Raw genomic sequence first — 25886 nt, forward strand, 5'->3', positions numbered from 1 at the left:
ACACACACGTGTGTATGAATATTTACACAGAAACATGTGTCCATATGTATATTTGTGTGCTTCTTTGATTATTTGCTAAAGAAAAATCTAGATAAAATCCTACAAGTGGGATTTCTGGGTCACTGTGTACATCTTAATGTTGATCCATACTGCTAAATTGCCTTCTAGAAAAGTTATTTTTATAAGTTTACATTCCCGGCCAGCTGTGATGGAGACTGCTCCTTCCCCTGTTCACACCTTCATCCTCAATCCTGAATACCCTCAGAGCTCGTTTTACCTTTACCAATCTGACTTGTTATTGTTGCTTTGAGAGCATCTATTTGATTATTATTGAGGTTGAATATCTTGGGCACACTTTTTAGCCACCAGTATTTCTTCTTTTGTAAATTATTGATGTGTACACCTTGCCTATTCTTTCCTGTTGTAGTGCCTGTCATTTTCTTATAATTGCGTAAGTTCTTTTATGTTGAGTAGGGACTTTGCTGTTAGACATGTTGAAATGGCTCTTCCTACCAAAAAATGGCTTTAAGGTTTAAGTCAAGGAGGGGCAGTTGGTTGAGTGTCTGCCTTTAGCTCAGGTCATGATCTCAGGGTCCTGGGATCGACTCCCACATAGGGCTCCCCACGGGGAGCCTGCTTCTCCCTTTGCCTCTGTCTCTGCCTCTCTCTTGCTGTCTCTCAGGAATAAATAAATAAATAAAATGTTTTTTTTTTTTTTTTAAAAAAAGCTTTATTCAAATACATGTGCCCTATTAGCCTGGAAGAGCCAGCATTAGTGTCATCTTTGACTGTGGACTCTAACAAGATAGGAAGATGGAACTGGCCGTTTTAGGAGCTAGTGAACTTCTTGTCATCGGAATATTCTAATATAGATTACTGGGCCATCGAGCCAGGACGTCACAAGAAGCAATTCAAACATCAGAGAAGTGGTTGGACAAGGTGACTTTTATGATCCCTTCCAACCCTGAGAGTGTAGGAGTTTGTAAGTGAGACAAATATTTAACTTCATGAAAGGCAACCTACCGCACCTGTGATAACAAGTGAGGAATTGATTCCTATCACACACACACCACACACACACACACACACACACACACACACACACCCTCATGGGAGTGGAATAGTCTGCTCTCAGATGCCAACAAAAGGTAAGTATGTGTACATTTTCACCTTTATGTTTCTATATATGTGCATGTGAGGAAGATACAAAGGAGAAAGGTGCATGAACAACTAAGTAAGTACATTTCTGTGTGTTTTCATATTTGTTCCATGTAAAGAACATTCTAGGGTGGAAAATCAAAGGGTGGACAGATGTCTATTATCAAAGCAAAAAAGAGAAATAGATATACTTCCAGAAAAAGGAAGAACAAAAGAAATAACCAAATAAGCAAACACCATTCTGTTGTGTTAGAGCTTTCTCCTTCCTTCCATGTTTGATTATTTAATCATCTGAACAGTTGCTTCAATTCTTCTTTGCCTTGTTTCAGAATGGCAGAAGTTATCATTGAAATAAGATTATTAATAGTCATTTATAGAATAAAAATTGATCCTAATACTCACACACACACACATTTAATTTTCCCAACTCCATGAAATAAATGCTGTTATTAATCCCATTTTACAGATGAGGAACTGAGGCACAGAGAAGTTAGGTAACTTGCCACAAGTCACACAGCTAATGAAGTAGAGAGGCCAAAATTTAAAGTTGGGCAGCCAGTCTCCAGGCGGAATCAAGGGTTCAGCCCCCCCAGCACAGTGGGTACACTAAGCCTTAGAGTCTGCAGTATTCCGGGGGTCAAGCTCATGCTCCAATACTTAGAGCTCTGTGACTCTGGAGGAATCCTGCCCCTGCCCTGAGCTTCAGTTTCCTCACTTATAAAACGTCACCGGTGTCCCTGACAGAGCAGAGGGGAGAAGGAAACGAGACCATATCGGAGTCTGAAACAGGGGACACCTCCTACATCACAGCGATTTGCATTTCCTTGCTCCAGATGCAAATGCCATCCACTTTTAGGGCCCGACGTCTCCTAAAGACAACCCATGTCATAAAGCCAGGCCTTTTAGGAAAGTTGCAAGTGTATCCGGAAAAATACCAGGGTGGCAATGAAAGCCTCCTCCAACCCTTCGAGTGCTGCGGGGTTGATAAGACCACTTGCTACCAGAAGGGTCCTGTTATCCTGTGCGCAGATCCCTACAGCTCTGGCAGGATTGGGTAATCTCAGGTGATAAGAGAGATGTAAGGAATTACAACTCCTGATAAAGCACTGTGCTTCTGTTTGCTCATACTTTGAGGAGATATGGGGGACACAGATAAAGTACTGGCAAAAGCCCCAGGTGGGCTGAAAACACTCCTCCTGCCCTGGAGCCTTGGGGGCGGCGACTGGGGGCCCGGCCTGCTACCGTATTTGCTCTGCTTATCGCAGAGCACCCGCAGCCACCGAGGGCCAGGTCAGGCCGGGACACTCCAGGAAGAGTGGAGTGAGGGCCTGGCTCCTCTGAAGGGAGAAGGAGCCCCTTGGCCCCAGATGCTGTCCTGTGGCATCACGGGAACACACATTCAGGTGTGGAGGAGTCACAGATCTGAGACTTTCCCTGGACACCAGGACCAGATTGTCCCATGGAAGGGTCAGGCTTGCCTTCCACTGGCTGGATGTGAGGCAGGCTAAGTCCCTGGGGCACCGACCTGACCAACGGGGGGTATTTCTTACTGGGTCAGATGGGAGAAGGGGCTTAGAGTCTTAATGACTTCTGAGCAAGTCCTTGAGTAAAGAATGAACAGGGTGGTGACAGGCATTCACCAGGCTGGTGGGACAGCCACCGTGCAAGTGCGACAGCATGAAACGCGCAGATGGGTGCAAGTAGTTCGTGGAGCATTCTATAGAAAGGAAGCCGATAATTTTACCAGGCTTTTCTGTACCTTCTTATCCCCCTCCTCCCGAATTTCATATGAGAGAATACCAGCTCCGCACATAAATACATGTTATACTTAAAGAAATGAAAAAAAAAAAAGCCAACTTGCTGAAGACAGAGAAGTATTTCTAAAAATGACGTTAACTACAGTGAGAGGAAACCAGAATGCTAGCAGAAGAATAAATTGGTGCAACCTTTGGTAAAGTGAGTTGTAGCTACGATTAAAAAAAAAAAAATGACGTGCACAGGGACTTGGACTTTGCATCACCAGCATGTTTTCCTTCATCCAAAGGGGAAAACACGTATGTAAAGCTTTCACTCACTTATTAAATGATGATTTCTTGACTCCCCACATGTGACAAAGCAAGGGTATCCCTAGGATGGATGAAATAGTGAACAAAGAGGGCAAAACCTTGCCCCCATGCAACTTATCTGAACAAATAAGCAAATATTTCGTTTAATTTCAGAGAGTGAGAAGTGGTATGAAATGAAGAGGAAGGAGAACGGCAGGGGGAGATGTGCTCCAAGAAGGTGCCATTTGAACAAGAGCCCAAATTAAGGGGAAAAGGGGACCATGCAAACCTCTGGGCAGACAGCATCCTGGGCAAAGAATACAGTGGCAACGTGTACCAGTAAAATAAAGGAACAAACAAAAATAATGGAAACCATGTGATCATTTTTTTTCAGATTTGATTAAGCAAACTTAGGTAGCCATGAAATGGACTAGTACGCAGTAGTTGAGATTAGGATAAGTTTCATGTAGTGGTAGCAGAATGTTCTCTAAGTTACATTAAAAAACTTTTTTTAGGTTCAGGTATTAAATATAGTATGCTCTCATTTGTGTCAAATGAATGCATGTAGAAAATTTCTAGAAGGATATGTAAAAACTGATCTGTAACAGGATATATAAGAAGCAACTTGGATGGGAGTTTGAAGCTCTGAGAAGGAATGAAACATTTTTTCATGTTTTTACACCACTGAATTTTCACCCATTCATCGGTACTAGTCTTATCATTTAAAAACACTTAGGTTTGATTCACCTTCACTTTTAGAACTTTCTACAAACAAATAAGCAAAGGCTTTATGACATCTCTCTTACTTGGAGGTTCTGGGAATTTATTTGCCTGTTGCAGTTCCTTCGAGGGTAGTGAGTTCTTTCAGAAATCTTTGAGCACTTTTTATCTATCAGGAGAAGCATCCAACACACAGTTCTTGAGTGATCAGAGTGAAGCCAAACGTAGCCCCTGGATGCAGAGCTATTCTTAGGCCCTGGGCTGGCTGCATGCGGTCACACAAAGCCCCCCGATTATAAGGGCCCCACAAGTGGCTTAATTCTCTATTCTCTTCATCTTGAAATTCTGAATAATTCTGAACAGTAGGTTCCGTTTTTGAATTCTTGCATTGGGCCTTGTGAATATGTAGCTGGGGTTGCTAAGGGCACTGGGCCGTCTTTGGAGAGGTGAGGTTTAGAATAAACCAAACGGGATCCCTGGGTGGCTCAGTGGTTTGGCGCCTGCCTTTGGCCCACGGCGTGATCCTGGAGTCCCGGGATCGAGTCCCATATCGGGCTCCCTGCATGGAGCCTGCTTCTCCCTCTGCCTGTGTCTCTGCCTCTCTCTCTCTCTGTGTCTCTCATGAATAAATAAATAAATAATCTTAAAAAAGAATAGAATAAACCAAACAGATTATCTTGGTTCCAGTAGCACGTGTGAATAGCTGGAAGCAGCAGGCATGGAGAGTCACCTGGAAAGATTAACAGAGAACCTCTGCTGCACCCGAGAAATAGTGTTCCTTCCCCCACCGCCAGTATGCAATCAGGGATCATGAGCCCAGATATCATATCTTTTAATTTTTCGAGTTGCAAATCCAACTTTGAATGTGTTAAGTCCCAACTTTAAATGCTGCCAACCATTTTACAGGCAATATCTAAATAGAACATGTCCATACATCAAATCTGGTTTCTGCGTTTCTAGGTTCCAGCCTCTGTTTTCTTTCCTCAAACACTTGTCAACAATCGTAAGCAGAAATTTGCTTTCTGGGACTTGCATTGTCACACATGAGCTAGCCATGGATTTTGCTCCACGTAAAAGGCGTAGGGCTCAACTAGCACGGCAGTTGCTACAATTCACTTCCACACATTGTCTAGTTGTTTGGACAGACTAAAGTCGATGTGGTGGCTAAAGCTTCATGGGAAATTCCACATCTTCCACTTACTATGTGACTTGCCTTTGTTTCAAACGCGTTATCACTCTTGTTACAGGGGAACCTGGAGAATTTTATAATTCCTCGTATTTTCAGAATGCTTTTCAATCATGATGGGAAAACCAAACAACAAAACAAAAACTGTAGTGTTTGTTTGGAAAGTTGTGTTTTTAAGTAGTGCCATTAGAGAATTTCACAAAATGGGAACGAGCCTTGGACGTTCTCTCATCACGTAATGTAGTTTGCAACTCCAAACACTCGAAAAGTCTTTTAGAATCAGAGGATTTGAAAGAGGAATGAGAGTAATGCTAAAAGTAAGAACCGTGTAGCACCAGTAATGTAATACATGACCCATCATTTAGAATCATACATTTAAACCGTCTCTAAATGGATTGCCTCTCCTAAATCCTGGATTTTTCTGTCTCAAATCAGATCTTTCCTGGATATGAGATCATTTTTATTATTTCATGTGAGAAAAAAAAAGAGAGTATCTTAAGAAGGAAGACAATACTTGAAGGGACCAGTGAGTTGCTCTTGGTCTATAAACTCCTTCCCTCCCAGTAGCAGATTACACGCACACATCCGCTACGTTCCGCACATCCCTTGCCAACACCAGTGTACCATGACCACCTTTCCAGGGGGCTCATAAAAACCCAGGCCCCAGGGGTTGGCAAGGCTGTTACGGTGTCCTTACTCGCTGCTACCCCCTCAGCAAGCCTTCAGTGGTCTCTACAAGCTAGCTGCTGACGACCAACAGTGCAAGTCCGTCAGTTTCCAGTGGTTCTAACAGTATGACACGGATACTCACTACTGATGGTGGAAGGCTTAAGAAAAGCATCGAAGGAAATGCGCTGAAGGACCCTGGTGCTTCCTTTGCATTCAAAGAGGAAACCTTAAGAGGCATGGGGGCATTCTCTTCATTTGCTCCTACGTTATTGGCTAATGTTGCCTGTCTCATGGCTGGGAGTAAGTTCAATGGACAGGCTTGTGCGTTTGGGCCAGACACTGAGATTTTCCCAGATGCTTCAAGTATACGAAAGAATCTTGCTTTCCTCCCATTTTCTAGAGTTACATTTTACTGTTTGCAATAAAAGTGAGTGGTTAGCAGATCTATTTCTCTGCTTCCAGATCTGTTGATACCTTTCATTTTATGCAAGCCAGATTGCTTATGAGTTATCATACGTAAAATATTTGTAGTCACCGCCGACACAAGACGGCAATGACTTGATTGCAATAAACAACTTCTTTAGTTTCTTATCAGCATTATATTAAGGCTCGGAGTTGTTAGACAAGAATGTGTATTTTCATATTTTCCCTCTATGCATATATACACACGAGTAATCATTGTAGAGGCAACACCATTATCTTGATTTTCCAGAACAAAATAACCTTGCATGCAAAAAGCCAAACAACTGAATACAACACAAACCTAACTTTCCTAAAGCAATCATGGCTCTTTACACATTTGTTATTCTGTTTGACATACACAATAAATCGTAATAGTTACCAAATTACTGTTCGGTTTCAAATGATGTGCACACATCTATAATCTTAGTTAGCTGCTTGCTGGCCTGCTTCAGGAATGTCACTGCATCCTCCAGGGTAATTCAATATCAATGACTTTTCCAAATAAATCTAGTTGCTGGTTTATATTAATGAACTGTCACAGTTCCTATTGTTTTCCCATGGCCTTGCAGCTGTATTCTTTCACAGGTGCTTGGCAAATTAAAATGATGCTGGTTTGGGGTTTCAGCTTGATACAAAATCACTCCTTCAGCAGATTGTTCGGAAGTTATTCATGCAAGAAGCACATCTTTACTCTAGACACTCAGCTTTTCCACTTATCCAATACCCATGCCTTTGTTGACACTTTGCATTTCGGTTTTCCTCACCAAAGAAGTACAAAGAAAGATTGTCTTTCTTACTTAGAACATTTCTATTAAAGATCGCAAGCACTGGAAGCATCCGGTTTTTCAAGAAATATGTTCTTCTCTGTGAATCCTAACATTGTGTTCAGAGATCACAAACATTAATCACTAATGTGTGCAGATTATATATCTTTTTGGGTTGTTTTTGTTAACATTCATTACCCAAGGGACCAACAGACAGGAAGAAATTTATTACACGCTAACTATTCAAAACCACATTAAATATTCCCTTCTGGATCTATTATAGCCTCTATTTAAAATACTTTGCTCATGAGCAACTCCAACCACTGAGGAGAATGTTCAACAGGGAAGTATCTACTCAGTTAAATTATCCAGGCTTCTTTCAAGATTGGGCTTCCTCCCTAATCCTCAACATCCTCTTATCACCCTTCATGCCTCTTCTGAGCCCACGGATGCTGCCAACGGAACATCTCAGCTCTCACCCCTGGGGTGTCCTGGGTTACCCCTCCAGGAGCCACAGCACTGCCAGTTCTCTCGAGACCTCCAGTTCTGCATTTCCACACACCCAGCACCTGCCAGGGGGACTCTGCAAACTTATTCACCTTCACCTTTGCCTTTGTGTTAACATAAGGCCTGATGCCAAATTGTGTGCTCTAAAAATTATCTACACATTTTCTTCTATAAACTCTCAGTTTCCATATTTGCAATTTATTGCAATAGGGATGCAATTGTTAATGCTTTCGGGAAAAGGCAAAGACATCTTTCCTTCCAACATCCCTCACAAACACACACGGCATCGGTTGCTGGCTGTCGACCCCAAATCCCATACCCATTCTATTCATCTTCCAATTTAGAGAACTACGTCTCCCAGCCTCCTTTGAAAATGTGGTGATCAAGAAGTAGCAAATTCCCATGTCTGGGATGGGCACAAAGTACAAATGGTCTGCATAGTAGATGTCTAAGTATTTAAATATTATAAAATGAGCTACCTAACTGCTAAATAAAAGTGTACCTTCATGATATCTGGAAGACCTGGGATACGTGGCCTCTTTCAAGTTCCAAACTAGGGCGAGAGTCGGTCTAGATGGCCTATTCACATGCTTTTTCTACCCTCAGCTACAGCCCACACAGCAAGGGGACTTAGTAAGTCCTTGCATGTGGACACTCCAGTCTTCATACCCAAGCTCCATTTATAGTTCTGCTCACCCGCCTCCCACATACAGTCTCCCTCAGTCAACACCCAGGCCTGTGGTCATGCACACCAGTGGCATATTCTACCCACAGGAGGATAGACCATAGAGAGGCCCATACAGACCTAGAAGTGGGCTCAGGTCCCTTTTGGCTAGAATTCCAGGGCACTCAGAGCACTGTCTAGAAGGAGTGGGTGGGCTTTGGGTGGGCATTTCTTTTGGCCTAGTGGATTAAAAAATCCTTAATGCAGACGGCACATCCAGAGAAGGGTCAGTGTGGGCTTTTTAAAGCCTAGACCTAAGACAACTTCTGGTATTTGGGGCTTCTCAGAAAGTTCTTTAAAGGGGTTTGACCAAGCTGGTGAGTTTCTTCTGACCTTTTTCTCTCTTCCTTCTTTTTTTTTTTTTTTTTCTTCCTTCTTTATATGTGGAAACTCAAACTTGATGGCTGGAGCTATGGCAGCCATTTTCTCAGCATGAGAATAAAGGCTTTCCTTTAACACTACAGACAAAGAACCATAGAATGAGCCAAGGTATCTGTTGACTATGCCAGTTATAGACTGCCAACCTTTGGATTTCCTTTCTATGTGAAAAATAAACCATGTCTCAGCTGTTACTTTTCAGTCTCTGTTAACTATAGACAAATGCACTGCCCCACTGACATAGATGTGCACAATTTAATAGTAGATATTATCCGCCTTCATTGCCTTAATGAATCTTGCCTTAGGGTGCATATCAGTACACAAAATATGCAGATGTTAGTAGGGCATAACAAACGTGTTTTGAAAAAAAAATGACTGGTAAATATGAGAGTGGAAGAGGGCGCATCAACCACAGACAAAATGGAATGAGCAAAGGTCTGTATGCAGGCAAGGCATATTTAGAAAATGGTGAGTAAAATAATTGGATTTGTGTGGGGGAAGATTACTGAGATCTCAGTTAAGCTGGGTATGTTGGGACTCAAATGGAAAGGAGAAATGAGTTCAGGATGACCTAGCACTCCTACTCACCTGCAACCAGGTATTGGGTAAGAATTCAACTAAGTGATACATTTTCAAAGTCTTCCTACTCCGGGGGAAATAAGCTATACACATACACTCATACACAGACTCTCTGTCATCCATGTTTACACACAATCACATAGTATGTAGTAAAATTCCAGCATTGCCCATTGTAGAGCAGTTGTTTATTTGTCTGCTTACTCCCCTGTCAAGTCATGAAGATGAAGCCTGTCCTGCTGTCTTTGTACACTCAATGCCTGGTCTGGAACTTGGCACATAGAGAGTATTCAATAAACCTTAGTAATAATTATTTACCTATTACTGGTGATAATAATTAGTAATAATTATCTGGGGAGTCAACAGGGAAACTCTTAGTCGGAAATAATATCTTCAAATGGATTTTTTTATTAGATTAACCTGCTACTACTGAACTGGATATATTGGAAGAAAGAAAACAAAGGGAGGCTATTCCAATAGTCCAGGTTTAGAAGAATTCCTGATTTTAGGAGAAGAGCACCAGGAATAGAAAGTGAAGGGTAGAGATGCCTGGGCGGCTCAGTCGGTTAAACATCTGCCTTCAGCTCAGGTCATGATCCCAGGGTCCTGGGATCAAGGTCGGGTCAGGCTCCTTGCTCAGCAGGGAGCCTGTTTTTCCCTTTCCCTCTGCCTGCCACCCCCCCTGCTTGTGTCCTCTATCTCTCTTTGTCAAATAGATAAATAAAATCTTTAAAAAAAGAAAGAAAGAAAGTGAAGGGTAGATGGTCATTCACTGTGAACAGTACCAAGAAGGCAGCAATCAGATTAAATGTGAGCTGCAAGGAATGGAAAGAATTTACAGATGACATGTAGGTTTGGAGACCACCAGGGACCATAAGAATGATAGTCCTAGAGAAAAAAAAGACATCATTTGTTTCAATGAGAAACAAATAACTGTTCAATCTTGCTGAGACTGAACTGTCAGTGGGACACTGAAGTGATTGTGGCTAACAGGAAACTGGAAAGGTGATAAAATTATAGAGTGCTTTCCAATTTTTAATATTGGTAATTGTTCCATCAATGCTCTCCCTGTGCTTTTTAAAAAAACTCATCAAAACTCAAAATGTTATCTTCTCTGTTTTACCGATGAGGAAACCAAAGCACATGGGGAGCAAGTCAGTTGCCCCAACAGAACTAGTAAGTTGCTGAGCTGGAAGGCAAACTCTGGCCACCTGGCTAAATCGCCATCCAAACCAATCAACTCTAAGCTGTGACTGGAGGGCTTCCTTGTTTTGTCTATTCTGGGAGACTGTGGAGAGGTTGAGAAGTAAGAAATTAGATAGATTTCTGTATTGCAGGAGTTCCCAAAGTTTCTAACATGCTAACGAGCATTATGGGCCTTCCCAGACTTCTTTTCTTTAGTGGGGGTTGAGGATGGATGGGGAAGGTAGATGAAGAGGGAGATAGGCTTCAGTAGGCTCCACGCCCAGCACAGAGCCTGACTTGGGGCTCGATCTCACGGCCCTGAGATTATGACCTGAGCTGAAATCAGGAGTCAGACACTTAACTGACTGAGGCATCCAGGTGCCCTGAATTCCCAGACTTCTTGACCAAAGAATCCTCTATTTTTCTCCAACATCTCAAAGGACTGGCACTCTAAGAAACCCACTTTGGAAAGGGTTGCTCAACTCGGCACTTTATGAAAACAACAAAAGTTTTATTGAAGAGCTCTGAACCCAGAAGATGAAATGAAATTAAAACACTCTTTACTCTAGAGTAGTAGTTCACAATCTTGATGAACCGCCTGGAAACTTTTTTTTTTTTTTTTTTAATATGGAAGACCAGGCAACACTTCCAGATATTCTGTTTCATTATACTGAGGTGGGACCTGGGCATCAAGAGCTTCCTGGGTGTTTTCCAAATGTAGCCAAGTTTGAGAAGATCTGCTCTTGAATAGTCTTAAGCATAAGTATATACATAAAACTACAAGTGACCCAGATTGGGGATTGGATATGAATTTCTAATTTAGTATCATTAAGAAATTATCAGAATCTAATGGAGAATCACCATTGTTCCGACCAGGACTTGAATTTCTCTTCCTCTGACTCATCCAGCTTCTTCTATGTGCTCCTTTCTGTTTCGTCATGCAGAGGTCCATGCTGGGATGCCATTTTCACCGGTCAGACTCCTTATTACATTGCATCCTCTGCTCCTTCAATTGCCCAATATTGACACAAGTACAGTTTTTTACAGATAGCGTTAAAAAGGTTGGCTTCTTCCAAAACATATTCCAAAAGCCTGCCCTCAGTTATTTCTACTTCTGCTTGCATAGTGCCGCAGCTCTGCCACATCTCTCTTTCTCTAACTGGAGCTCTCTCTCATAGGTATCACCAGTTGCCTCTGTGCTCTGTTCCTGTGCAATATGTTCTGCTAGCTACAGAAGATGTAAAATGGGGGGTCTTATATTGTTTTTATTATTGGCAAGTGGCTTTCAGACTGAGTTTGGGGTTGAAATGTCTTCTTCATTCCAAGAAAAAAACATGGACCCTAGGACATAGCCTCCATGTGTCTTTTAGACATTCTTACCTTTAGCAGCTCAGCAGTTCACTCTTCCAATATCTTGCCACCATTCCCATGTGGGTGGCTACCATCTAGGGTGGTGACTCTCATCCTGCCTTAGCCTCATGTCGAGTGATCAGCACTGCAGAGAGTATAAGTTCCTCATCCCATGAATCTGTCTACATGAGGATATTCAGTACCATTAAAAGCTCAGTCATAACCTTAGCTCGGAATGATACCAGAGACACAAAGTGATGCCCACAGGAGCCTGACAGGCAGTCAGGTGTAAGGAAGACTCAGCAGGGAAGACTGAATAAAGTCGAGGAAAGTGAGGAGAGATAGGAAACCAACAAGAGGGAGAGAGGGGAGAAAAGAGGGAAGAAGAGGAGATGAGGGACAGACAAGAAGGGAGAGCAAAGCTGACGAGAGGAAGGGAGGGGTGAACCAGGACACCGTTATAAGACATTAAGACATTATCCACCATTGCCTCAGGTGCCATTTAACTTCACTTGGACTAACCCTTCCCTAGACATCAAACAGATTCTACAAACAAACTAATCCCTGTTCTCTAAAAGATTATCATCAATGACAGCTTTACGAATGGTGGTGATACACAGTTAAGTGAAAGCAAGCAGCAATTGACTGGAATTTGTAAAATCCTCATCCAGTCACCCAATTATTTGGGAAAAAAAAAAAGCTCAAGTTTTAATTCTAATAATACAATATGTCATGGACTTATTAGCAATACTTTGAGGTTACCAGTCCATGTATGGCCTGCTTTTTGAATTGGTCAAATGGAAAGATATCTCCAGTCTACAATGTCTTTTATGACTTGGATTAAAGCTCTCCCATGGACTTAATTGCTGAGACTCTTTCATCAAGATTCTTGTTAATATTCCTTGTAATATTCCCGCCTGTTCTGATGTCAGTAAGGCTCATCCATCACCCCTGCAGGGATATTGTCACAACCAGGGCCACTGCATCATGGCAAACACTCTAACACAGCTGGAGATTTATGACCTACCTCTGATTCTATCGTCTCAGGCCAAGCTGATCCAGGCCTTTGACTCACTCACTGTACATCTTGATAGTGTAATTGTGTTTAAAAGTTTCTCTCCACCACGGGCAGAGTCGTAATTCCAAACAATGGAGGAGGGAACTATTTTCCATGATACCTGGAACAGGCTCATCCACAATGGATCCCCCTATGCAACTGGGACTCCAAGCAAATGCGGAACAAATTTCAGGCAAAGATGGAACATGTGTGCGCGCACGCACACACACACACACGCGCGCACATATATTCCCTCCGTCCCTCTCTTTCTCTATCTCTCTCTGTTTCCTCATATCTCACTTTGTCCGGTGTTTGAAATGAATCCTACTTTTCCTTCCTTCTTCCACATAACTTGAATTCTCAGATGCCATGGATTCATAGTTTTCATTACTATTCTAGAATATACCAAGTCACTTATGTCGCTAAGAATGTTGGTGTTTCACTTAGGATTCATTTCTTACCAATATGTTCACATAATGAATGCAATCTTCCTGCAAGTGAGGCTTGGCCTCCTCCAAAAATGGGGCAAATTCTTATGCTTTCAATGAAAAGAGAAGGGCTGCTCTTCCAGCAAGACTGTGATACCACTTTTTAGTGGCTCCTATTTGTGTGTAGGAGAGGAATAAAATTCAGTTATGCCTTGGAAAAATAGATCCTGGCTCCACTTACATTCTGAGTTTGAACTCAGTTCAGTAGTCATTTCTTCACCAATGTAGCTGTGCAATACTTTACCTGCTGTATACAGAACTCACAGCCTTTGGGGCTGAGCAGGCAGCTTGGAGCATTGCCCATGGATGTAGCCCATACATTTTGTTTTGACGTAGCACCTCGAGGAACAGGTTCCATTGGAATGGATGTTCTGCTGGTTGTTGATTCGGTCTCAGTTCCCTCCAGTGACAACCTGTCTCAACACTGTCAATACCTCTTCAGTGTTGACAATAAGCAGACATGATGGCAGGCTGTTCTTGTCTGCTCAGTTAATGACTTCACTGATGACATGCAGGTGTGCACTGGTGTTGTACCTCGTCTTGAAGCTTTCGTGTTCTCCTGGGTAGTTGCAGGGCTGGCTCCATTAGCTTCTAGCCTTGTGAGAATTCATAAAACTGTTCTGGGTGCTTGCCAGCTCAAGATGAGCAATGTATGGTCATAATGAATCCCTGACTCATAATTTGCAAGATAGCATTAAAGAAATATTAGGTCACTTCATCTAACAGACTGAAGTGCATCAAGACCATGCTTTCAGTTAGAAGCAGTTGAGGAAGTTATTCCACATCTGACATATTACAACTGTAACACTGTTCAGCCTTTAAAAACAAGAAATCCAAACGTGATTCCACACATTTAATAGCAAATTTGCTTCACTAATTTTGTGAACAGTTTTACTCATCCTTCTAGAATATGAGAAATAGTCAAGCTTAGTGTTTATGCATGTGGACTCTGCAACTAAGCGGTCCAGACCTGAGTCCCATCTTTGGGCAAGGTGCTTAACCTCCATGTGACTAGGTTTCCTCATAGGTAACATTGGAATAATTAATATTACCTACCCTCTAGGGCTATCACTAAAATCAAACCATACCTGGCACATAGTAAGTACTCAACAACAGGGGGCTGTTATTAATGAAACTGAAAGCCAAAAGGCAGTGAACTGATTTTTCTTAAGACAACAGAAAGATCTGAGACAGGCCTGGGAATCCAAAACAGGTCTTGAGATCACCTTTCCACAGCTGCATCCAACAGATAATATCCCCCTGGACAGGGCAGGCCATCAGTGGTGATTGAATGATTGATTCCTTCACAGCCGTTTGCTTGTTTACTCTGCTGCTCACCACTTTTAAGGACACCTTTCCTCTGGAGTTGTTTGTTCTTTTTTCTAATTGTCATCTTGGGTTTCTAGGGCTCACACTGCGGCTGAAGCTCATGCAAACTGTGCATCTGTCAACGCAGAGGCTGACTTTGCTTCTGATGCACCCGTTAGCAGTTGTTCCAGGATGGAAGGTGATGAAGGGACACTGGCTCAGTTTCCTTAGTTGAGCCTACAGGACTATGCACATTTATGTAAGACGAGGCTTAACTTAAGCAATCATCAAATATGTGCCAGATACCTATTATGTACTGGTAGGTAAGATGGGGAAAGATCAGAGGGATGACTCAAGAGAGCAAACAGACATTAATTCAGAGTCTTGGGTCGGCTGGGTGCATTGCCAGGCCCTACAAATGAAATTTTTTATTCAATTCTCATCCCATTTTACAGGTTAAAAAAACAACAACAACAACAAATCTCAGTGAGACTGCAGTAGAATCAAATCTAAAATGGATGACCCCAGAAGTCACCAAGAACAACTTCATGAATGGAAGTGATTGATACATAAGTGAAAGAAATGAGAGACATGAACATCACTTGGATCCATAAGAGCCAACAAGACCCATTTCTGGGTCTCAATGAGTGTCTTATCCCTTCTCCTTGCCTCAGTTAACCTTTTCATTTGTACCTTGGATCTCATCCTTTCTAGGACCATGAGATCCCATTTCTCCCAGTACCAGATCACCTCACCCTGCCTAATCAAATTCCAAAAGTTCTATTTTTTTTCTGCATGTCATTGTATGCCGGTGCTGCTAGCCTACTCCAGCCCTGACTGAAATCACTCATTGTAATCTTGAAGTATGCACATGAAATCCAAAGGCAAGATGCATCAGGAGCGGCAACAGAATAGTGGTCAAGAATTCAAGCCATGGACCCAGACTTCCAGAGGTAGCATCCTGGTTTTACCATTTACTAGCCCTGCCTCAGTCTCCCCATCTAGAAGAAGATGGGAGCAGTTGTCCTTACATCCTGAAGTCGTGGTAAGAATTAAATGAGTTACTAGAACACCTCCCTGGTGCCTGGAACATCTCCCACCACTGCAGGCATGCTCAGTAAACGCTAACCATTCTAAGCACAGATAGAGTTTCTACTTTATGTTCCTGCCCTCATATTTAGCTTCCTTATTTAGGCCCTCCAACTAATATCAGAAATCCAATGTATGCTCTGCTTGAGCTTCTCAACTTCAACTCCCAACTAAATTTCCTGTCTCCACAGAGTCCCCATTCTAGCATCAGCCACAGATCTGGTGAGAGCTGTATTTTTTTTAATTAATTATTATTATTATTATTATTATTATTATTATTTTTTTTTTTTTTTTTTTTTTTTTTTTTGGATAGCCTCTGGCCCATAGCGCCACTGCTGGCCAGGCCTCAACCCAAACAGCAAATCATACTTGAGGCCTTAGGTCCTAAATCCCTTTCCCCAGTGGCCTTACAACTAATGCTGTGCCATATAATCACAATGTTAGAAGTAAGGTTCACATTCCTCAGAGCCCAGTCAGCACAGCTAGCCATTCTAGTCTTCCAAATGTACTTACCCAGCCCCCAGCCCCATTTCTTCCTACTCCATTGCCCTGAGAGATGAGGGAAAACCCATCAGACTGCCCAGCTTCTTCCTAATATTGCAGCTTTACACAGGAACAAATTAATTGCTCAGAGTTCACAGTAAGTTCCTAACAGGAAAGAAGATTGTCGTATGGGGCTGGTCTGTTGTCCTAACTACTATAAAGAACACATGTTACAGCCCATGTAACAAATCCTGTCCCACCCTATACACCAAACCTTACCCTTTCCTCTGAAATTTTCTGTGAAGCAAGGTTTGGTACTTATTCTCAGCTCCTGGCTAGAAGGTAAGTGCGAGAAAGAAACTCATGCCATCAACTTCTCTAGTCCACTTCCTGCTGGTGCCCTCAGAGCAAATGCTTCATCCTTTGTAGCACCTAATAGTGAAGAAACAGCCTGAGGATCAGGCCTAGACTGATCTGGACTGGAACACCCAGTCCAGAAACAGCCATGGCCCAGTAGTATAAGAGGAACTGACTAACCTCACTTTGTATTGTCCCCCAGAGTACCCCACGCTCAGCTACCAAGAGTCATTATGCATCAGTGTGGAATTGGTAGTAGTGAGCATTTGTTTCTCTACCAAATCATCATAATAAACTAAGGCAACTTTGTAAACCAGGCCTTGAAGTTGCAATGACCGAAGGCTATCCAATCCAAGCAGAGTCCTAAGTAAATAAACATGGTCCTGGGTAGCTCCTGTGGTAGGAAGAAAAAAACATCCAAATCAAACTACAACAAGGAGCTGTCTATCACTAATCATTGTTCATAGGTACTCTACTGGCTCTCTATCCGTGATGCCTCTGTTGTCTGGGAAATGCCATCCTATACTTCTTTTGGGGCTACCACCAACAGCATTTGCCAATAGGACTGTTTGCACACAGTATGGATCTCCACTTTCCCACCCAGAAAACCCAAATAAGTACTTTATTAATAAGGATGTGATTTAGATAAATATTTAGGAATCCTTTCTGGTGTCCTAAGTATGAGAGAGTCCAGACAAATGCCCAAACAATGCACACCTACTAGCAAGGATGCTTATTTTGTGAGCCAAAACTGAAGACTTCTGTTCATCTATAGATGCCAACTCTTACTCAGAACTCATTTGTCCCTCTATCCCCCGCTAAGGGAAGCAGTTATTCTTTGAAAAGAAGAATAAGACACTCTTTAATGTTGAGATTAATGTAACTTCAACTTGGATATCATTCAAGGCTTACTACATCTCTCTGTTTGAGTCTTCACTACTCACATCCACTCTATGGAGGTCAAGTCTTCACCAAAGTCTCTAGATCTAAACTGGACAGCGCAGCAGAGAGTAATCTCATGGAGTGACACCAGCAAGAATGGAATAGGACCTCTGAAAATCTAATCCCCCCCCCCCCATCATAAAAGCAACATGAACATTGGGAAAAAATGGTCAAAATTACCATCTTAGAACTCTGGAAATTAACCAAAGACTTGCAATAATCTGAGAGGTATTGATACAAAGAAAATACTAGTTCTTGCTAAGAATAACTAGCTTTGTAGCATTTTAAATGACCCAATTCCAATCCTTCTCTCTCAGCTATGCAGTAGCCATAAAAAAAAAATAACCTTGCAAATGTAGTAGTTTTGAAAACAGCAGTCTAACATCCACTGGAAGGAGAAGAATAGATTTGAAGCTCCCCCAAAACACCAGATTTGAAGCTCCCACAAAATACCTGCAAGCTCCACTTGCAGGGACTGCCTTTATTTGACCTGACTCTCACAGCTTCATCAATAAAAACAGGAGTTATCTGTTGAAAACAATCAGTGGCAATTGTTTAATAGCACACCTGCCTAAGGCAACACTAACAATTTGAGGAAAAAACAAAAAATAAAACTGAGAAAAAAAAAATTAAGGGAAAGCTGGAAAAGAATATATCCATAGGATGCTTTGTAAAGCTCTAATATATTTCTGGGAATCTAATCTATATGGTTGTACATAAGACCAGAGCTGTGCACATGCCCAGAAAAGACTTGAGAAAGCCCTAAATTCTCAACTTTCGCTGACCCTAAAGCTCTGTGCAAGCAGGAAGTACAGGCTAAAGCAGTTATAAACTGTCTGCCCAAATATTAGAAGGCATGCTCCGACACCCACACAGAGTCTCTCAATAAAGCCTAGGAGACTTATTGGTTCCAGGCATTTAAGGAATCTCTGTACAAACATTAGCTGACTACTAATGTAATCAAGCAGACACTTTCGTGGTCACAGTGACAAATAATGCAGACTTACAGAATTCATTCAGGAAAACCACTAAACAAACAAAAGGCAACAACAACAAATCCTGCAGTGGGTTTAAATCTGATTTCCAGAGTTACCACATGATTTAAAATGTTCAAATTTCAACAAAAAAAATATGAGACATGTAAAGAAACAGGAAATATGGCTTATATGCAGGAACTCACATCCACATGAAGAAATAAAGACTGGTAAAGGTAAGTACATAGGTAAATATAAAAAATAGTATTAAGATATTTTTTGCTTGTAACTCTATTTTTCTTCTGATTTTTAAATTTTTTTATTTCTCCTGTGATTTAAAGGCAACTGCATAAAGCAATAATGATGAATCTATGCTGATAAGCATGTACTATAAGAATGTAATTTGTAAGGCCATTATAACACAAAAGAATAGGAAGGGAACAGGGCTACATAGGAACAAAGTTTTTGCATAGTATTAAAAATTAAGTAGATATTAATTCAACCTAAACTGTTATAAATTAAGATGTTAAGGGGTGCCTGGGTGGCTCAGTTGGCTAAGCATCTTCCTGTATCTCAGTTCATGGTCCCAGGGTCCTGGGATCAGGCCCCATACCAGGCTCCCTCACTCTGTGTAAACAGGAGCCTGCTTCTCCCTCTCCCTTTGCCTACCACTCCCCATACTTGTGCTCTCTCTCTCTGTGTGTCAAACAAATAAATAAAATCTTTTTAAAAATTAAGATGTTAGTTCTAATCTCCAGGGCAATCATAAAACATTTTAAGTTATAAAAAGAAAAGAACCAAGAGAATAAAAATGGCACACTAGAAAATATACATTTAACACAAAGGAAGCCAGTGATAAAGTAGTAAGCAAACAATTTATAGTGTACATACAAAAAAGATAGCAAATGGCAGACATAAATTATACTTTATCAGTAATTACACTAAATGTAAATGGATTAAACACTTCAATCAAAAGACAGAGACTGCCAGAAATGATTTTGAAATCATGACCCTGAGATTAAGACCTGAGCTAAAATCAAGAGTTGGATGTTCAACCAACTGAGCCACCCAGGCACCCCCAGAAATTATTGTTATTATTTTTTAATGATCCAGCTAAATGCTCTCTATAGGAGACAAAATTCAGATTCAAGGATACAAATAAGTTGAAATGTATGAAGCAAAAACTGACAGAATTGAAGGAGGAAATCGACATTTCAGCAATAATAATGATTTGAGACTTTAGTAACCTAGACAGGAGATCATTGAGGAAATACAAAACTTGAAAAACAATATAAATTGACTAAGATACATCTATAGAACACTCAATGAGAGCAGAAAAAATGTTCTTTTCAAATGTACATGGAATATTACAACATATTCAGTCATAAAACAAGTCTCAACAAGTTTAAAAGATTGAAATCACACAAAGTACAATGTCAGACTACAATAGAATGAAATTAGGAATCAACAACAGAAGAAAACTTGGGAAATTCAAAAGTGTATGGAAATTAAACAACAAACTTTTAAATAATCAATGAATCAAAGAATTCATAAAAGAAATACAAATATACTTTGAGATAATGAAAACACAACATATCAAATTTAAGGCAGATATTTAGAGCAATGCTTGGAGGTAAATTTATCACTGTAAATGCCTATATAAAGAAGAAGAAAGATCTCAAATCAGTAACCTACACTTCTCCCTTAAGAAACTAGGAAAAGAACAACAAGCTAAAGTTAAACAAGGAAAAAGAAGAAAATAATAAAGAATAGAGAGGAAATAAATAAAATGAGAATAGAAAAACAAAAGAGAAAAAATACAAAACCATTTCTTGGTTATTCGAAAAGATCAAAAAAGCTGACAAGCTTTTTGCTAGACTGGCTGAGGAAAAAAGAGCACAGATCCAATTATTAACATCAGGAATGAAAGAAGAGACATTACTATCAGCCTTACAAAAAAAAAAAAAAGAATTTTAAGGTGATGATATGAACAAATATATGCCATCAACTGAGATAACCTAGAAAATATAGATAATTCCTAGAAAAATACACATTAGTGAAACTGACTCAGGAGGTAAACATAAATAGATTTACAACAAGTAAAGAGATTGGATCAGTAATTGAAATTTTTTCCAAAAAGAAAAGCTCAGGAGCAGATGTCTTCACCAGTGGATTCTATCATAAACAGTTAAAGAAACAATTAAAACCAATCCTTCCTAGACTCTTCAAAAAAATAAGAGGAGGGAAAACTTGCTTATTTGTTCTATGAGGCCAGTCAAATGCATTGGGACAGAAAATATATTAGTGTTTGCCAGGAGCTGAGGAAAGGCAGGAATGGGATTGACTGCTAGTGAGTATGGAATTTCTTTTTCGGGTGCTAAAAATGTTCTAAAATTGAAGGGTCATTATGGTTGCACAACTTTGCGAATATATTAAAAGCCATTTAATTATACACTTTACAAGGGTGAATTTTATGATATGTGAATTATGCATCAATTTAAAAATTGAATTACTTGAAATTGAATAAAACTAAAAGTTTAGTTTTTCAATATCCACTATCATCACATTTTAAGTGCTTAATAACCATACAGTAACCAAGGTTACTGTATTAGTGCAGATAATATGCAGATAGAGTATGTCTGTCATCTCAGAAATTTCTACTGGAAGGGCCATATATGGAAATGGCCTCCTCGTGTGATAGGCTAATATTCCATTTAGCCTCCCCCTTACAAATGAAGGACTTACTCCCTGGATACTGGGAGCACTTCTGACAGATAGCTCTCAAGTCTCAATCCCTATATATATATATTGCATCTGCTGAAGAGAGTCACTTAGCCCAAGCTTACACCTCATCTAAGGGTGGGCCACATCAACTGACAGATTGATGGGTGGTGGCATGTGAAAGCCTGACCCCTTATTCAAATGTGAGAAAGGTCCTCCCATCCTCCCATAGGATTGGCTGGAGTCTACACTGAAATTGCATCACAACCTCCAACTTCTTCTAAATCCTGCTTCCTTACCTCTCCTTCTCTGGGTGTTGATCACAGAAGTATTCTCTATAAACTCTTACATGCTAACCTCCATCTCAATGTCTGCTTCCTGGGAAAACCCAGGAAGATCCAGACCAATTCACACAATCATGCTCTTTTAAATGGGTCCCCTAGGTCAATGAAGATGACTCTGCTTATCTCCCAGATAAATATGTAATCACTGACCATATAAAGTGTCTGTGTCTGTTTCCTGGATGAGGCTTCATATATTTGAGCAGATTGGGACCAACTCTATAAAACCCTGACTGTGGGCCACTCTAGGAATGTAGACCTTCTCACCTTGCCCAGAGTACTGGAAGTCTTGGAGTAGAAAGGCCTGCACTATCCAAGAAGTCCTGATATTGCTAGGGTTTCCAGGCTCATCAAGAACAATCATCTCCCACTTCTCAGCCACAATTGACCCAATAATCAATTTCCTCAGAAAAGGGAAGAAGTGTATCTGTTCTTGGTAATGGTTGTCTTTCCAACAGTTGAAAGCCATCCTTGCTCATAGCCCAATCAACTTAACCAACCAATCCAATCAACCAACTCAACTCAAGCCTGTTACTGAAACCAGAGCAACCATGTTCTGAATAGGTAACGGTGAAAGTCGAAAGTAACAGGTCATGGGCTAAAATCACTGGAGAACTAGCTTGCTTTATAAGCTGATAAAGTGGCTGCTTTTTTACAGACCCGAAACCACCCTTTCAAATATCCAGTGATTTTTTTTTTTTCTCAGTACTCACATTTCAGCGCTTATTGTGGTTGGAACATATTCCTTTGAAATCTGTAGTGAAAGCTTTGTGATTGTTGGAGATGATACACATGACTCAATTGTTCCCCTCCCAGTGCTGATCCATTCATGAAAAAAGACAGTAAAAGACATTGGCCTTTCTGGAGAATCTGCACAGCTGCTCAGGAAATCTGCTCTCGGGACCCTCCCAGAAAGCCCTGAAGGAAAATCACAATGGGAGTGAGGTCATATGCTCAAGGCATTACCTTTGCTATTATTATGTATTATTGTTTGCTACTGTGTTGTTCCAACTAAAAGAAACAGCTTGTTCTCTAAAATGCAGTGTTTTCTTTGAGATGACCTGAGTCATCAAACTCCCACAGTCCTCTGGGAGTGGAGATAAGAGTTTGTGGTTGTTGGCTGCTGTTTATTTGAGGTACAGGGGAAGACATGGAGGGCAGGTGATTCTTCTAAAAAATTTGGTACTGGATGAACAATACCAACTGCTCCAGCTCTGTGTATGACACCTCTCCCTTTTATTCCTGCACACTTTCAGCAACAAACAAATCCTTAGCAATTCTGACTAAATTTCCAATCATTAAAATAGCATGTGAATGAAACAAAAGGAGCAGACACATTCTCATTACATGCACTTTTTGTCCAAAAGCAACAGAAAAGCATCTGTGTGTGTTCCATAGAAAAGAAAATACCTGGAAACTGTAGGGAAATTCTGGCGATTTCTTCAAATTCCCCAGACAAGGTTTCTCATATACAGAGATGACTGGGTGTGTTTCATCTCTTTGTCATCTGGCTGCAAGTGTAACTATTGAGATTTTGCACTACAAACCAGTTAGAATTGCCCTGGATTCAAAAGTGAGCTCTCAATTTGTGTGTTACAACATGCACTCTCTGTACCTAGGATAGTACTTGTCCTTATCAGGTCATAAATGGAAAGTCACCTAGTCATTGGTGGCTTGCTTACCATTAGGTGGGTGTGTTTGACATGGCTCACTGTTACCATATGGCAGTCTTCCATGATTACTCCCTTACTTCACTGGAAAATAATCTGGGAGGGGCAGGGAAAAAAATAACTGTGGATAAGGTTGCCTTTCTTAAAGAAATGGCCAGACCAAGAGCCAGCACTTTTTATCACATATTGCTTCATTCAAATGAAGCATAGAAATGCAGAAGAAATTTTAGAATTTTCTAACACAAACGTCAGATAGAAGACTATGAATTTTTATGGTAGAAAGGAGTCTGTTATACATGATTACCAAAATCCTTTTTTCCTCAAAGGGAAAGATTCCATATGTTTATATTTTATATTTATTACAAAGACATTTGAAATTATATATAGATCTTATTTTAAGGAAAACAGTTTATGAGAAAGAAGTTTTCATACAAGATAAATTTGATGGATAAAAATTCACTTAACAAAATGGATTTTTGCATTTCAAATTTACCATGGGATTTCTTCTACTTAAAAAAGTACAGATAAAAAGTTTAATTAACAGAAACAGGAGATGTACTATAGCACAGTGGCGGAGATTACATGGATTTGAGTGCCATCCTTGGCTGTGTGACCTTGGGCAAGTTTCTTAAACTTTCTGTTACTCAGTTTCCTTATCTTAAAATAGGGTTAATTAATGGTAACAGTGCCTAATCCATAGAAATGCTAAAAGGATTAAATAAGTAAATATTTGTAAAGTCCTTAAAATAATGCCTGATACATAGGAAGTGCCATGTAAGTATTTGCTAAGTGAATAATAAAGTTTCCAATACCACATTTATTTCAGAAATTGAGGCAAATTTGTATAATATATCTGATTATCTGTATGTTAAGATGTTAATATTGGGATATATTATACTTTTTTAAATTCTTAGGTCTGCCTTCATATTTGAGTTTTTAAAAAGACGTCAGGGACATCAAGGATAATAATCAGTTTTGGCAAATTTTGTTACTATACCCCTGGATGATTTTTCTACTCTAATCATATGTAATAACAGGCATGACCTTACAAGTATTTATATCTAAGAATCGCAGGATATTTTTCCATAACCCAAAACCTAATGCTGCTTGCTTTAATTATAACAGAATACTGGGTTCATTTACTTTATTTGCAGGCCCTGCCTCCTCTTCCTCTTCAACTACTCTCCTCACCTTTTCCATGTTACTTGAAAAATAAAGGTCATTGGGAAGGGCAGAGAAAGGAACAAAGTATGAAGTAAAGAAGAAAATCAAACAAATGTTTTCAGTAAATCACTACTCGTATTGAATTAAATATCAACATGACCAGAATAATAGAGTTTAGACATATATTTTATCTTGACAATGTATCTCTAGAGTTCATCATTTTAAGATTAAATCCTCTAGTGGTCCAGGGAGATCCCAGAGAGGAATCCAACTCTCACTCTAAACCCGGGAACTTGGAAGAATAAGGGACACCACAGGACTTGGAGGAAGCCCAAGAGTCAAGTCCACTCATTTGTTTGAGGGGCCCACCTTGTCTTTTCTCCTTGTGAGAAGACTATCTTGCTCAGATTTACTTTTCCTGGGGAGACAGAAGAAAAAGTACCTTTCTACCCTCGTGTGTTCACTTAGGAAAGGGTTAAGATTTGTTTTGCAAAAAACTAACCTAAATGTTTCCAAAGTGAACAAGTGAGCAAAATTTAGGAACTTATCTTGAAAAACAAATGAGAAGCAATTTAGTTTCTATACTATACTCAGCATGTAGAAATTATGATATAAAAATTCCCTTCTTAAATACAGGGTAGCTGGAATTGGACAAGGAAAGGTTCCATTTGTGTACTCATCTAAATAATAGTTTTCATGTCCAGCTTCTATTTATCTTCATGTTATTTACTCAGCTAGTCTTTTCTCATACCTTCAGGCTTAGCAAGCATCACTTTTACCTCTCACGTGGTCATTTCTTGTTTTCATCCTGTTTGTTGTTTGGCCTTTTGTTTGAGCAATTGCTTTGTTGTTGTTGTTTTTTTCTTTTCTTTCTTTCTTTTTTTTTTTTTTTACCATATTTTTAAGCCAGTGTGTGTGGGTTTTTTTTTTTTTTTTAACATACTATCCTAAACCAAGAAAGGTTATGGGAGAAAAATAAAATTAGAACAAAGAGATATATTAAGAACCAAAGAAGTTTTAGAAAAAGTTGACTTTTAGAGAGAAAAGAGAAAAAAGCAGAAGAATCTATATATGTACAATTTCTGTTTTATAAAATTTAAAGTTTTTGCACTGTATTACTATGTTAATTTCCTAGGGCCCACATAACAAAGTATTACAAACCAGGTGGCCTAAAATAACAAATTTATTCTCTCACAGTCCTGGAAACTAGAAGTCCAAAATCAAAGCATCATGTGGGCCATCCTCTCTCTGAGACTCTGGATAGAATCCTTTCTTGCCTCTTCCAGCTTCTGGTGATAGCCAGCCAACCTTGGTGCTCCTTGGCTTGAGTGGCCTCGCTCCAACCTCTGCCTCTGTTATCACATGGCATCCTCCCTGTGTGCGGGTCTCCATACCTTCCTTTTTATAAGAACATCAGTCATATTAGATTAAGGGCCCATCCTAATCCAGAATGATCACATATATCTACAATGACTCTATTTCCAAATAAATCACATTCCAATGTAGGGAGTTAGGAGGTCAATGAATCTTTTTGGTGGGACATAATTCAACTCATAACAATTGCTAAT

At 40.2% G+C, this 25886-nt stretch overlaps 1 long non-coding RNA gene across 1 annotated transcript in view; it reads right to left on the reverse strand.

Moving 5' to 3' along the window:
- Positions 1-23056, reverse strand: part of LOC119870640 — a 39002-nt gene extending 15946 nt beyond the window's left edge. The window contains exons 1-2 of the long non-coding RNA XR_005353039.1: positions 22895-23056; positions 22198-22402 (exon numbers count right to left, since the gene is read on the reverse strand). This is a non-coding gene — a long non-coding RNA (uncharacterized LOC119870640). The remainder of the gene's footprint in view (positions 1-22197; positions 22403-22894) is intronic.
- Between the last annotated feature and the right edge of the window lie 2830 nt (positions 23057-25886).

The sequence above is a fragment of the Canis lupus genome, chromosome 1 (assembly GCF_011100685.1).
Source record: "Canis lupus familiaris isolate Mischka breed German Shepherd chromosome 1, alternate assembly UU_Cfam_GSD_1.0, whole genome shotgun sequence".
In the NCBI taxonomy this organism is placed as follows: domain Eukaryota; kingdom Metazoa; phylum Chordata; class Mammalia; order Carnivora; family Canidae; genus Canis; species Canis lupus.